The 11,791-nt window shown below is 43.2% G+C and overlaps 1 pseudogene; it reads left to right on the top strand.

Moving 5' to 3' along the window:
• The first annotated feature begins 510 nt into the window (after positions 1-510).
• On the top strand, positions 511-628 carry LOC126279265 (5S ribosomal RNA; annotated as a pseudogene).
• Positions 629-11,791: the final 11,163 nt, after the last annotated feature.

The following is an 11,791-nucleotide window of genomic DNA, read 5'->3' on the forward strand; positions in this document are numbered from 1 at the left end:
TAATCAGTACAGAATATGGATTGAGAACAAATCGAAGAAAGACGAAAGTAATGAGAAGAAGCACAAACAAGAACAGCGAGAAATTTAACATCAGGATTGATGGTCACGAAGTAGATGAAGTTAGTGAATTCTGCTACCAAGGAAGCAAAATGACCAATGACGGACGGAGGAAGGAGTCAAAAGCAGACTATCACTTGCAAAAAGGGCATTCCTGGCGAAGAGAAGTATAATATTATGAAACGTAGGTCTTAATTTAAGAAAGAAATTTCTGACAATGTAGTTTGGAGCACAGCATTGTATGGTAGTGAAATATAGACAGTGGAAAAACAGGAAAAAATGCGTATCGTAGCATTTGAGACGTGGTGCTACACAATTATTTTGATAGTTAGATGGATCAATGAGATAGGGAATGAGGAGGATCCCCACAGAATCGATTAGGGAACCAACATGTAGGGAAAAAATGACAAGAAGAGGGAGAGGATGATAGAACATCTGTTAAGAATTCAGGAAGGCAACGGCCTTGCCGCAGTGGATAGACCGGTTCCCGTCAGATCACCGAAGTTAAGCGCTGTCGGGCGTGGTCGGCACTTGGATGGGTGACCATCCGGGCCGCCATGTGCTGTTGCCATTTTTCGGGATGCACTCAGCCTCGTGATGCCAACTGAGGATCTACTCGATCGAATAGTAGCGGCTCCGGTCAAAGAAAACTATCATAACGAAAGCGAGAACGGTGTGCTGACGACACGCCCCTCCTATCCGCATCCTCAAATGAGGATGACACGGCGGTCGGATGGTCCCCATAGGCCACTTGTGGCCTGAAGACGGAGTGATTAAGAATTCAGGAAGCAACTTTCATGGTACCAGAGAGATGCAGAAGGTGAAAACTGCAGAGGAAAAGAGATGTTCGAATATGTCCAGCTAATAATTGATGACATAGGATGCAATTGCTACTCTGAGATAAAAATGTTAGCACAAGAGAGGAATTTGTATAATAAAGAAAAGTTTATTCTTGGCATAAAGAACTGAGGGGAGGATTGCAACAGAAAGTAAGAAACGAGTTCCTTGTCACACATTAAGTGATCAGCTCTGCTCGTTGACTAACTTTTCCTGTAATGTCTAACGTAACCGGCTGCACCTGTCAGCGAGAAGCTGCTGGCGTAATTACTGTTTAGACTTTCGTACTCGGCGGTGCAGTGGGTTGGCCGCAGTTCTTTGGGCGAGTGAACTATCAGTCGGCATCTTGCACGCGAGCGGCTGCAGCAGCTTAGGCAAGAAGTTGGGCGGGATTAGCGCGGCCCGACGTAACTCGGGCTCAGGGAGCGGCGCTGCGGGAGCAGCCGCGGCGCCGGCTAATTTCCGGCTTAGGCGCTCGCGAATCGCGTGTCCGCCTCCCACAGTCCGGGGCCCGGCCGCCTAGCGCTGCAGAGCTGTGTCTAGCGCGATGCCTGCTCTGCTGCTGTTGCTGCTACGTCGGTATTTACGTCCTCGTCGATAGTTTGTTCAGCAGAGATAGAACAGGGTGAAAGCGAGGGATCTGTCCGTGACGTGGCAGCCAACCGTGACAGATAACTCGAGTGCCTAGAGCGTGATACTGGGGAAAGCTGCACAGAAGGCGTGGTCTGATGTTCCGATGGTTGGGTAGTGAGTCGGTTTGCACAGTTACCTGGCAAGGTGAGCCTTTGAGAGAGGAGACAAGCGAGTTTCTTCTCTTTGGATATGGGCATTTGGCCACTGCCATACAGTCTCCCATGATATTGACATACTGTCATTCTTAAATCTAGTACACTGTTATTAAACCATCGTAGCTGCGCGGGATTAGCCGAGCGGTCTAGGGTGCTGCAGTCATGGACTGTGTGGCTGGTTCCCGTGGAGGTTCGAGTCCTCCCTCGAGCATGGGTGTGTGTGTTTGTCCTTAGGATAGTTTACGTTAAGTAGTGTGTAAGCTTAGGGACTGATGACCTTAGCAGTTAAATCCCATAAGATTTCACACACAAACACACAAACCATCGTAAAATTCACTGTTCCATATTTTATTCAAAGGATGTGATAATTTATAGGTTACGCATTAGCTAACTCCCATTACCAGATCTCCAATGACATGTTACATACCAAATTTACTCCAAATTTTTACCATATCCCAATCGTAGATTTTACCGTGCTTTAGTAATCTTGGGTTATTGATATTCTACGAGGGGCGTAAAATAAGTAAGGAAACACTTTTTTTTCCTCGGCCTGTTTCTGTTGAAAAAATGCGTAATTTGTTGTGCTACATCGCGGAATATTCCTGGTTCAGCACCTGTAGTTCCATGAATTTCATATAGGTGGCGGGGCTTACGCAGTCATCAGACTAGCACCTGTAACTGATGTATGTTGCAGGGGGAGAGCTGTCGTTGAGTTTCTTTTGGTGGAGAGCAAGAGCGTCGCAGATGTTCACAGGCGTTTCAGAATGCCTACAGAGACTCGGAAGTGAACAAAAGCACAACGAGTGGTTGGGTGAGGCGTCTGTCATCATCTAAACAAGGTCGTGCAAACCTGTTCGAATTCCCGCATGCTGTCCGGCTGCACACATCTGTGACTCTTGCAATGTTGGAACGTGCGAACACTCTCATTCGAGATGATGGATGGACGTCTCTGTTGGTAGTGCTCGCGCAATCGTCCAGCAGTTGGGGTAGTCAAAGCTGTGTGCCCACTGGCTTCCTCCCTGTCTAAGAGAAGAGAGCGAAGGACCGTCTACGTGGAATTACTTGCGGGTTACGTAGCTGAACGAGTAGTTTTTCGTCGAACATCGTGTCAGGATAAAACATCTCACTTCAAAACGGTAAAAAGGGCAATCCATGGAGTGGCGCCACAGTACCTCTCCTCTGAAGAAAATTCAAAGCCGCGCCCTGAACCGGAAAACTCACGTCGACTGCCTTCTGGGACATTGAAGCTGTTATTCTGTTTGATGTCCTCCATCAAGACGCAGCAATCAACTCTGAAGTCTATTTGTTACTCTCAAGAAAATAAAGAAATGACTTCAACGTGTTCGCTGCTACGAAAATGCAACAATGGCAACGCAAGGCTCCACATGAGTCTAAGCCCAAGAAAAGGTCACAAACGTAACTGGACTGTTCTTCAACATCCACCCTTTAGCCCGGATCTCACAACTTCTGATTTACATCTCTTTGGCCCAATCAAGGGCGCTCAGCGGCGAAGCAGTACGTGGATGCAGCAAGACGTTGACCCCGAAGTCAACCATTAGAGTGGTATCTTGAGGGTGTACAGGCCCTCGTAGTAATATAGCATCATCTGTAGCGATACTAATAATAAAACTGTGAAACCGTCTTGTCGTGTCTTAGTCTATCTGTACACGCTAATTAGACGAATTTTCATGGGCTTTTCACATATAACATTGGCGTAGCTTAGGGGAACGTATAGGTCTGATTTCATCAAAATCTGAGCACGAAAGAAGAGATATCATAATTTAAAATGTTAAGAGTCTGTTCTGTTTACAAGTGAAATTCCCAATTACAAAATTATATATAGTGGTAGCATGAAAACAGGAAGAAGGTGTACTGAACTGTGAAAAAAAAAAAACAAAAGCAACGTCGAACCAATCTCAAGATATGCAACACTGAGGGACTGGTGATAACCAAGGCGTCGTGGTTATGTGGTCACGATGTTGGACTGTGAAGAGCGAGATCCGTGTTCAAATCGTAGTCCGCTTTCGGCCGTGGTCGCATGCGCACCGGCTCTCCTCAGCGGACAGCGCACCGGAGATGTTTACTTCCGCGTCGCGGTATTTCTTGTTGTGTAGCGTCCATTACTACTGCACCTCATGACGGACTGTTACCACGGAGCGACAATTCAAGTAATATTCCAAGCCGAATATGCCCAACCACGCACTTATGGAATCGAACATTCATTCGGGAAGAGCTACGTCTGTACGCTCTGGAAGTGACAGGTATTCACTCCGCTATCACTAGCAGTATCGTCTATATTAAAATGATGACGGAGGAAACATGTGCTCTGGTAGTTCGACAATATGGACACGGATTCAAGTTTAAGCATTCTGACGGGCATATTGGGGAGGTAGATCAGGCTGGTTCAGTCTTCGAACAATTCGGGTCTGGTCTCACGGTCATGGAATAGAATGACCATGAGAGTTGTTTTTTAATTTTTTAATTTTTATTTCTGCGACAATGATTTTCTATCAGCTGGTCTGCCTCATGTATCGTTAAATACATATGGTTATACATGTTAACCTACGTTCAGATCTGATGATGGCACCATTAGTGTGTTGAAATCGGTCATCTAGTAAACAGTATTTAAGCGATCTTGGCTTTTGAATTATTTCTTACATATCCTTGCTTCATTCGTTATTCTGAGGCTCTTTTGTACACTTACGGACTCAATTAATATCATCATGCTGCTTCGCGTGCAGGATTTGCCGTATTATACTGCCTGCCTATTCGGGATGTCATCCACTTGAGTATACATTTGCCCCCTTAGCTAGGGAATATAGAGTTTCACGGTTTTCTGGAGTTTATGGTGAATAACAGAGTTTTTATTAACTGGCAAATATTTAAATATTTTGTATGGATAAATCTGTGTTTACATTCTTCCTGGATTCAGCCACAGTTTCACGTAGCAATCTAATGAGGAAAGGCAGCAGAAAGAAAGGCCATTGTTTCGAAGACTATTGTCCTAACCTGCAAATGACGTGAATATATGCAGCGAAATCGGTGCAAAGCACAGAGTGGGCACTAAACTGGAGCCAAAGGAGCATCATAACACAATACACAGCATAGTGGGGAGAACAGCGACTCCAGACAGCGAGAGTGGAGGACGTGAAAGAGAATGACGTTGGATGATGTGAGACAGCTGTAGGAATATTGAAATAATGAGCAGTTTAAGGAGTAACACTAAAGCTACAGGACAGGCAGGATGATTGAATGAGAACACGAATGAACAAGTGTTATGTGCTCTATGGTTGAATTTTACAAAACAGTATGGTATAATCGATGCTAATCTTGGATGTTAACAGCACAGTGTAAATAATAATTTATAAGTCAAGACAAAAATTGTATCTCTATTATTTCACTTAAACATTTACCTACAAATCAAATTTAATAAAAGGTCGATGCATTCAAACTGATTTCACAACTATCTTGGAGGTAACACAGAGTATACTGTACGTACTGAAACGGAAATTTTATTGGCCTGTATCTGTGTGTTCTTTTTATTATTTTTCTGATTTTGTCCCTTAGTGTAATGTCGATTTCTTCATATCGGTGCAATGTATTTATGAATGTATTTCACTATGTAAAGTGTTGCCTGTAAAAATGATCGAATTAAGATAGTTTTTATGATACTATACTTTATAATAAACTCCACTGCAAAAAGGAATATTTAAAAAATAATGCATAAAAGTTCATAAAGGGAAAAATTCAGTAGACAGCACATTATAACTGGCTCACCATGTCAGGATACATCACAGCGGAAACATTCTAACACTTGTGGATCAACCTGGCGAACAGTACAGCATTGAAATTGCCTAATATCATTTCATGGGAAGTTAACTATGTAATTGTTAAAAGATTTTACTGGAAACTTTAGTTGAAGCATTCCGGATAACGCGGTTTAAGAATTTGATCAGGGGTTTGCCAATGTTTGTAAGAAATTTCGCAATGATTCAAGCATTTTTGAAAGGAATCAAACTCACTGTAGCGGTTGTTTCTTGCCTTCATCCAGATACAAGGACGACATTTTGAACACCTCCTTTAGCTATAAGTACAGTCATACGTCTTCGGACCCGGGTTCGATCCCCGCCACTGCCTAAATTTTGATAAGTAATCAGCATTGGCGGCCGAAGACTTCCGGCATAAGAAGTCACCCTCATTCTGCCAACGGCCTTGTCAAAGAGGGCGGAGGAGCAGATAGAGGTTCAGGGCACTCTCTTGTCCTAGGGGTAGGAAATTGCCCATAAAGGGGGAAGAATCAACAATGATCAACGATATGAGGATGCAGAAGGCAATGGAAACCATTGCATTAAAGACACGTAACGTGTATCCACAGGACATGTGGCCTGTAGTTGAAGAAGTGTCATGATGATCTCTCCATTGGCAAAAGATTCCGGAATAGTCCCCCATTCGGATCTCCGGGAGGGGACTGCCAAGAGGGAGGTTACCATGAGAAAAAGATTGAATAATCAACGAAAGGATAATGTTCTACGAGTCGGGGCGTGGAATGTCAGAAGCTTGAACGTGGTAGGGAAACTAGAAAATCTGAAAAGGGAAATGCAAAGGCTTAATCTAGATATAGTAGGAGTCAGTGAAGTGAAGTGGAAGGAAGAAGGATTTCTGGTCAGATGAGTATCGGGTAATATCAACAGCACCAGAAAATGGTATAACAGGTGTAGGATTCGTTATGAATAGGAAGGTAGGGCAGAGGGTCTGTTACTGTGAACAGTTCAGTGACCGGGTTGTTCTAATCAGAATCGATAGCAGACCAACACCGACAACGATAGTTCAGGGATACATGCCGACGTCGCAAGCTGAAGATGAACATATAGAGAAAGTGTATGAGGATATTGAAAGGGTAATGCAGTATGTAAAGGGGGACGAAAATCTAATAGTCATGGGCGACTGGAATGCAGTTGTAGGGGAAGGAGTAGAAGAAAAGGTTACAGGAGAATATGAGCTTGGGAGAAGGAATGAAAGTGGAGAAAGACTAATTGAGTTCTGTAACAAGTTTCAGCTGGTAATAGCGAGTACCCTGTTCAAGAATCACAAGAGGAGGAGGTATACTTGGAAAAGGCCGGGAGATACGGAAAGATTTCAATTAGATTACATCATGGTCAGACAGAGATTGCGAAATCAGATACTGGATTGTAAGGCGTACACAGGAGCATATATAGACTCAGATCACAATATAGTAGTGATGAAGAGTAGGGTGAAGTTCAAGACTTTAGTCAGGAAGAATCAATACGCCAAGAAATGGGATACGGAAGTTCTAAGGAATGACGAGATACGTTTGAAGTTCTCTAACGGTATAGATACAGCAATAAGGAATAGGGCGGTAGGCAACACAGTTGAAGAGGAATGGACATCTCTAAAAAGGGCCAACACAGAAGTTGTGAAGGTTCAAATGGCTCTGAGCACTATGGGACTCAACTGCTGTGATCATCAGTCCCCTAGAACTTAGAACTACTTAAACCTAACTAACCTTAGGACATCACACACATCCATGCCCGGGGCAGGATTCGAACCTGCGACCGTAGCAGTCGCACGGTTCCGGACTGCGCGTCTAGAACCGCGAGACCACCACGGCCGGCAGTTAGGGAAGGAAAACATAGGTACAAAGAAGGAAGCTGCGGAGAAACCGTGGGTAACAGATGAAATACTTCAGTTGATTGATGAAAGGAGGAAGTACAAACATGTTCCTGGAAAATCAGGAATACAGAAATACAAGTCGCTGAGGAATGAAATAAATGGGAAGTGCAGGGAAGCTAAGACGAAATGGCTGCAGGGAAAATGTGAAGATATCGAAAAAGATATGATTGTCGGTAGGCCAGACTCAGCATACGGGAAAGTCAAAACAACCTTTGGTGACATTAAAAGCAACGGTGGTAACATTAAGAGTGCAACGTGAATTCCACTGTTAAATGCAGAGGAGAGAGCAGATAGGTGGAAAAAATACATTGAAAGCCTCTATGAGGGTGAAAATTTGTCTGATGTGATAGAAGAAGAAGCAGCAGTCGATTTAGAAGAGATAGGGGATCCAGTATTAGAATCGGAATTTAAAAGAGCTTTGGAGGACTTACGGTCAAATAAGGCAGAAGGGATGGATTACATTCCATCAGAATTTCTAAAATCATTAGGGGAAGTGGCAACAAAACGACTATTCACGTTGGTGTGTAGAATATATGAGTCTGGCGACATACCATCTGACTTTCGGAAAAGCATCATCCACACATTTCCGAAGACGGCAAAAGCTGACAAGTGCGAGAATTATCGCACAATCAGCTTAACAGCTCATTCATCGAAGCTGCTTACAAGAATTATATACAGAAGAATGGAAAAGAAAATTGAGAATGTGCTAGGTGACGACCAGTTTGGCTTTAGGAAAAGTAAAGTCACGATAGAGGCAATTCTGACGTTACGGCTAATAATGGAAGCTAGGCTAAAGAAAAATCAAGACAAGTTCATAGGATTTGTCGACCTGGAAAAAGCGTTAGACAATATAAAATGGTGCAAGCTGTTCAAGATTCTGAAAAAAGTAGGGGTAAGCTATAGGGAGAGACGGGTCATATACAATATGTACAACAACCAAGAGGGAATAATAAGAGTGGACGATCAAGAACGAAGTGCTCGTATTAAGAAGGGAGTAAGACAAGGCTGTAGCCTTTCGCCCCTACTCTTCAATCTGTACATCGAGGAAGCAATGATGGAAATAAAAGAAAGGTTCAGGAGTGGAATTAAAATACAAGGTGAAAGGATATCAATGATACGATTCGCTGATGACATTGCTATCCTGAGTGAAAGTGAAGAAGAATTACATGTTCTGCTGAACGGAATGAACAGTCTAATGAGTACACAGTATGGTTTGAAAGTAAATCGGAGAAAGACGAAGGTAATGAGAAGTAGTAGAAATGAGAACAGCGAGAAACTTAACATCAGGATTGATGGTCACGAAGTCAATGAAGTTAAGGAATTCTGCTACCTAGGCAGTAAAATAACCAATGACGGACGGAGCAAGGAGGACATCAAAAGCAGATTCGCTATGGCAAAAAAGGCATTTCTGGCCAAGAGAAGGCTACTAATATCAAATACCGGCCTTAATTTGAGGAAGAAATTTCTGAGAATGTACGTCTGGAGTACAACATTGTATGGTAGTGAAACATGGACTGTGGGAATACCGGAACAGAAGAGAATCGAAGCATTTGAGATGTGGTGCTATAGACGAATGTTGATAATTAGGTGGACTGATAAGGTAAGGAATGAGGAGGTTCTACGCAGAATCGGAGAGGAAAGGAATATGTGGAAAACACTGATAAGGAGAAGGGACAAGATGATAGGACATCTGCTAAGACATGAGGGAATGACTTCCATGGTACTAGAGGGAGCTGTAGAGGGCAAAAACTGTAGAGGAAGACAGAGATTGGAATACGTGAAGCAAATAATTGAGGACGTAGGTTGCAAGTGCTACTCTGAGATGAAGATGTTAGCACAGGAAAGGAATTCGTGGCGGGCCGCATCAAACCAGTCAGTAGACTGATGAGCTGTTGGCACGTTCATTCAAAATACCTGCTCTTCCACCAAAGTATCTCTAACAACTTCCCTTAAAGTTGTACATTGTTGTTACTTTTTTCTAGCTAAGATGACGTTTACACAAAATCAAGTCCGTTTTGATTGGTAATCACAAAGTTGCAATTATCTCGCTAACAGTTCGTTTGCGGACCTATGTTTACCGAGTCTTTTTTGCTTGATTTCGTGTACTGTCAACTGCATGCATTTACGCCATTAATTATTATACATCCTGTGTTTTGGTTATAGCCCATGAATATTGGATGAAGCAAGTAAAACCTACCTTCGAACATGCTGGACAGCCGTAGTCTGAATGTGTTAGCGCAATCAGTTTCTTTGTTGTGTACAAAATGCGACATCACTATATAATAAAAAAAAGCTGTTCGCAAAAGACACCATTATTTTTCCCGTCTAACTTCGATGCAGCCAGTCCCAAGGCCGGTCGGGAATAGAAGGGGGGAGGGATAAAACCTGGCCCAGGTGATAGTACCTCATGAGGGGCCATTTGTCAGGGTAACGCTGAAGACCTCAACGGCACTGAAGATGGAGATGAATGTCATCTCTACAGCGGAGCTGGCGTAGGAGGCAAATCTGCAACTCAATATCCACTTCATAGGTGGTGGTCAGTTGGCGAACTGGATGGGCTGCTGCCAGGCAGTGGGGGGGGGGGGGGGGGGGGGCAGTATCGTTTTGATGCACAGAGCAAATGATGCTGTAGATGGATGAAGATCGAAGACTCTTGAGTAAAACCAATCATAGTTTGATTCTTCGGCCGTGATACTACCATGTAAAAAGAAAATGGAATGAGTATCACATTATTATATTTCCTGGAAGTCGGAAGACGAAGAATAATGATCACAATTCCTGGAGTAAAAAAATTCCATACGTAAATTACTCCCCTTTGGGCTCTTTGGGTGTGGAATATTCCAGGGGGTGTCACCAAAAGAGATGACTATTTTAATTTCTTGGTCGGGACCTGGAACGTAAGAACACTTCGACAGGCAGGAATACTCTAACATCTGAAGCGAGAAGTGAACGAATGTGAAGTGAACACTAGGGGTTTAAGTAAGTGAGGTGGGCAGTTTGCTGTGAAATAGTGTCAGGCGATTACGCAATGTTTTATTGCGATGACAAAAGTTTTGAACATGGTGTAGCAATAGTGTTGGGAAATCAAGTAGTTGACAGTTTAACTATAGTAGTGTGCCATAGTGAACGTTAAATGTTTGTGAAAATAAGTGCAGAAACAGTGGATATTCTGATAGCTCAGGTGTACATATGAACATCAGACCATGACGACGAAGAAGCAGAGAAAATGTACGATGAAATTAAAGAGATAATCTACTCTAAAGGCAGAGGAAGAGTAAACCCGCTAGTCAGGGGTGACTCGAACAGCATGGGTGGAGAAGTTAGGGAAGCAAACATTGTGGGACAATATGGATTAGCAGGAAGAACGACAGAGGAGATATGATAGTGGAATTCTGTCAGCGAAAAAACCCTTGGTTAAAGAAAAGGAAAAGTAAACTGTATAAATGGAAGAGCCCAGGAGACATTAACAGATATCAGATAGACATTTTCGTCAAACAGAGGTTTACGGGTAGTGTGAAAGTTTCCTAGTCTACACCAAGTGCTGATGTCGACTCGCATCACAACCGTTTGGCTACAGATATCAGTACAAGATTGAAGAAATTCCCACAGTATGGGAGAAGAAAACAGTCAGGGGACCTGAAAAATCTAAAATAAAACATTGAGGCAGTAAGAAAATCCTTAGAGCAGGAATTAGCGAATGGAGAGGTGGAAATTCAAGTGTGGAAGTGCAGTGCCGATAGATGGGCTTGTGGAATATCTTAAATAGCGAGGTTGGGAGAAAAGCAAAAGTGAGCGAGGAAACCTTTGATCACCAATAAGATACTGGGGAAGATGGAGGAAAGGGGAAGTCAAAGAGATAGAGACACTACAAATAAGAGGAAGGTACGACCTCATGTACCAGAAAACGAAGGAGCTGGGAGGGACCGAGAACAAAGGACTACGGACTTATGGAATAAAAGACTCTACAGGACAAGTCGTTACTGAGAAAGCGGAAGCGCTGAAAATATGGGAAGAATGCGTAAAGGAACTCTTCGATAAGGATCACGGCGGTGTGAACATATAGGGAGAATACGTAAAGGAACTCCGCGATAAGGGATATCGGCAGCAAAAAGTCGAAATACAGACAGAGGGGGCTACTGAATAAGACGAAAAAGGGCCCAGAGTTCTGACAGCGGAAGTAGAGAAGGCGATTAAGTACACGGAGAGGAGAAAAGCTACAGGAGACGAAGACATACCGGTGTATTTGCTGAAAGAAATCGGTAACGGAGGTTTGGAATCGTTGACGCAATTCACCAACACAATCTACGAAACAGGAGAACGGCCTAAGACTTTTTGGACCCACAAAGGTTGCTTTTGAAAAGAAAGAAAAAGACAACAAACACAGTTATTACAGGACAAGTAGTCTGATCTCACACCTA

Source organism: Schistocerca gregaria, chromosome 6, assembly GCF_023897955.1.
Source record: "Schistocerca gregaria isolate iqSchGreg1 chromosome 6, iqSchGreg1.2, whole genome shotgun sequence".
In the NCBI taxonomy this organism is placed as follows: domain Eukaryota; kingdom Metazoa; phylum Arthropoda; class Insecta; order Orthoptera; family Acrididae; genus Schistocerca; species Schistocerca gregaria.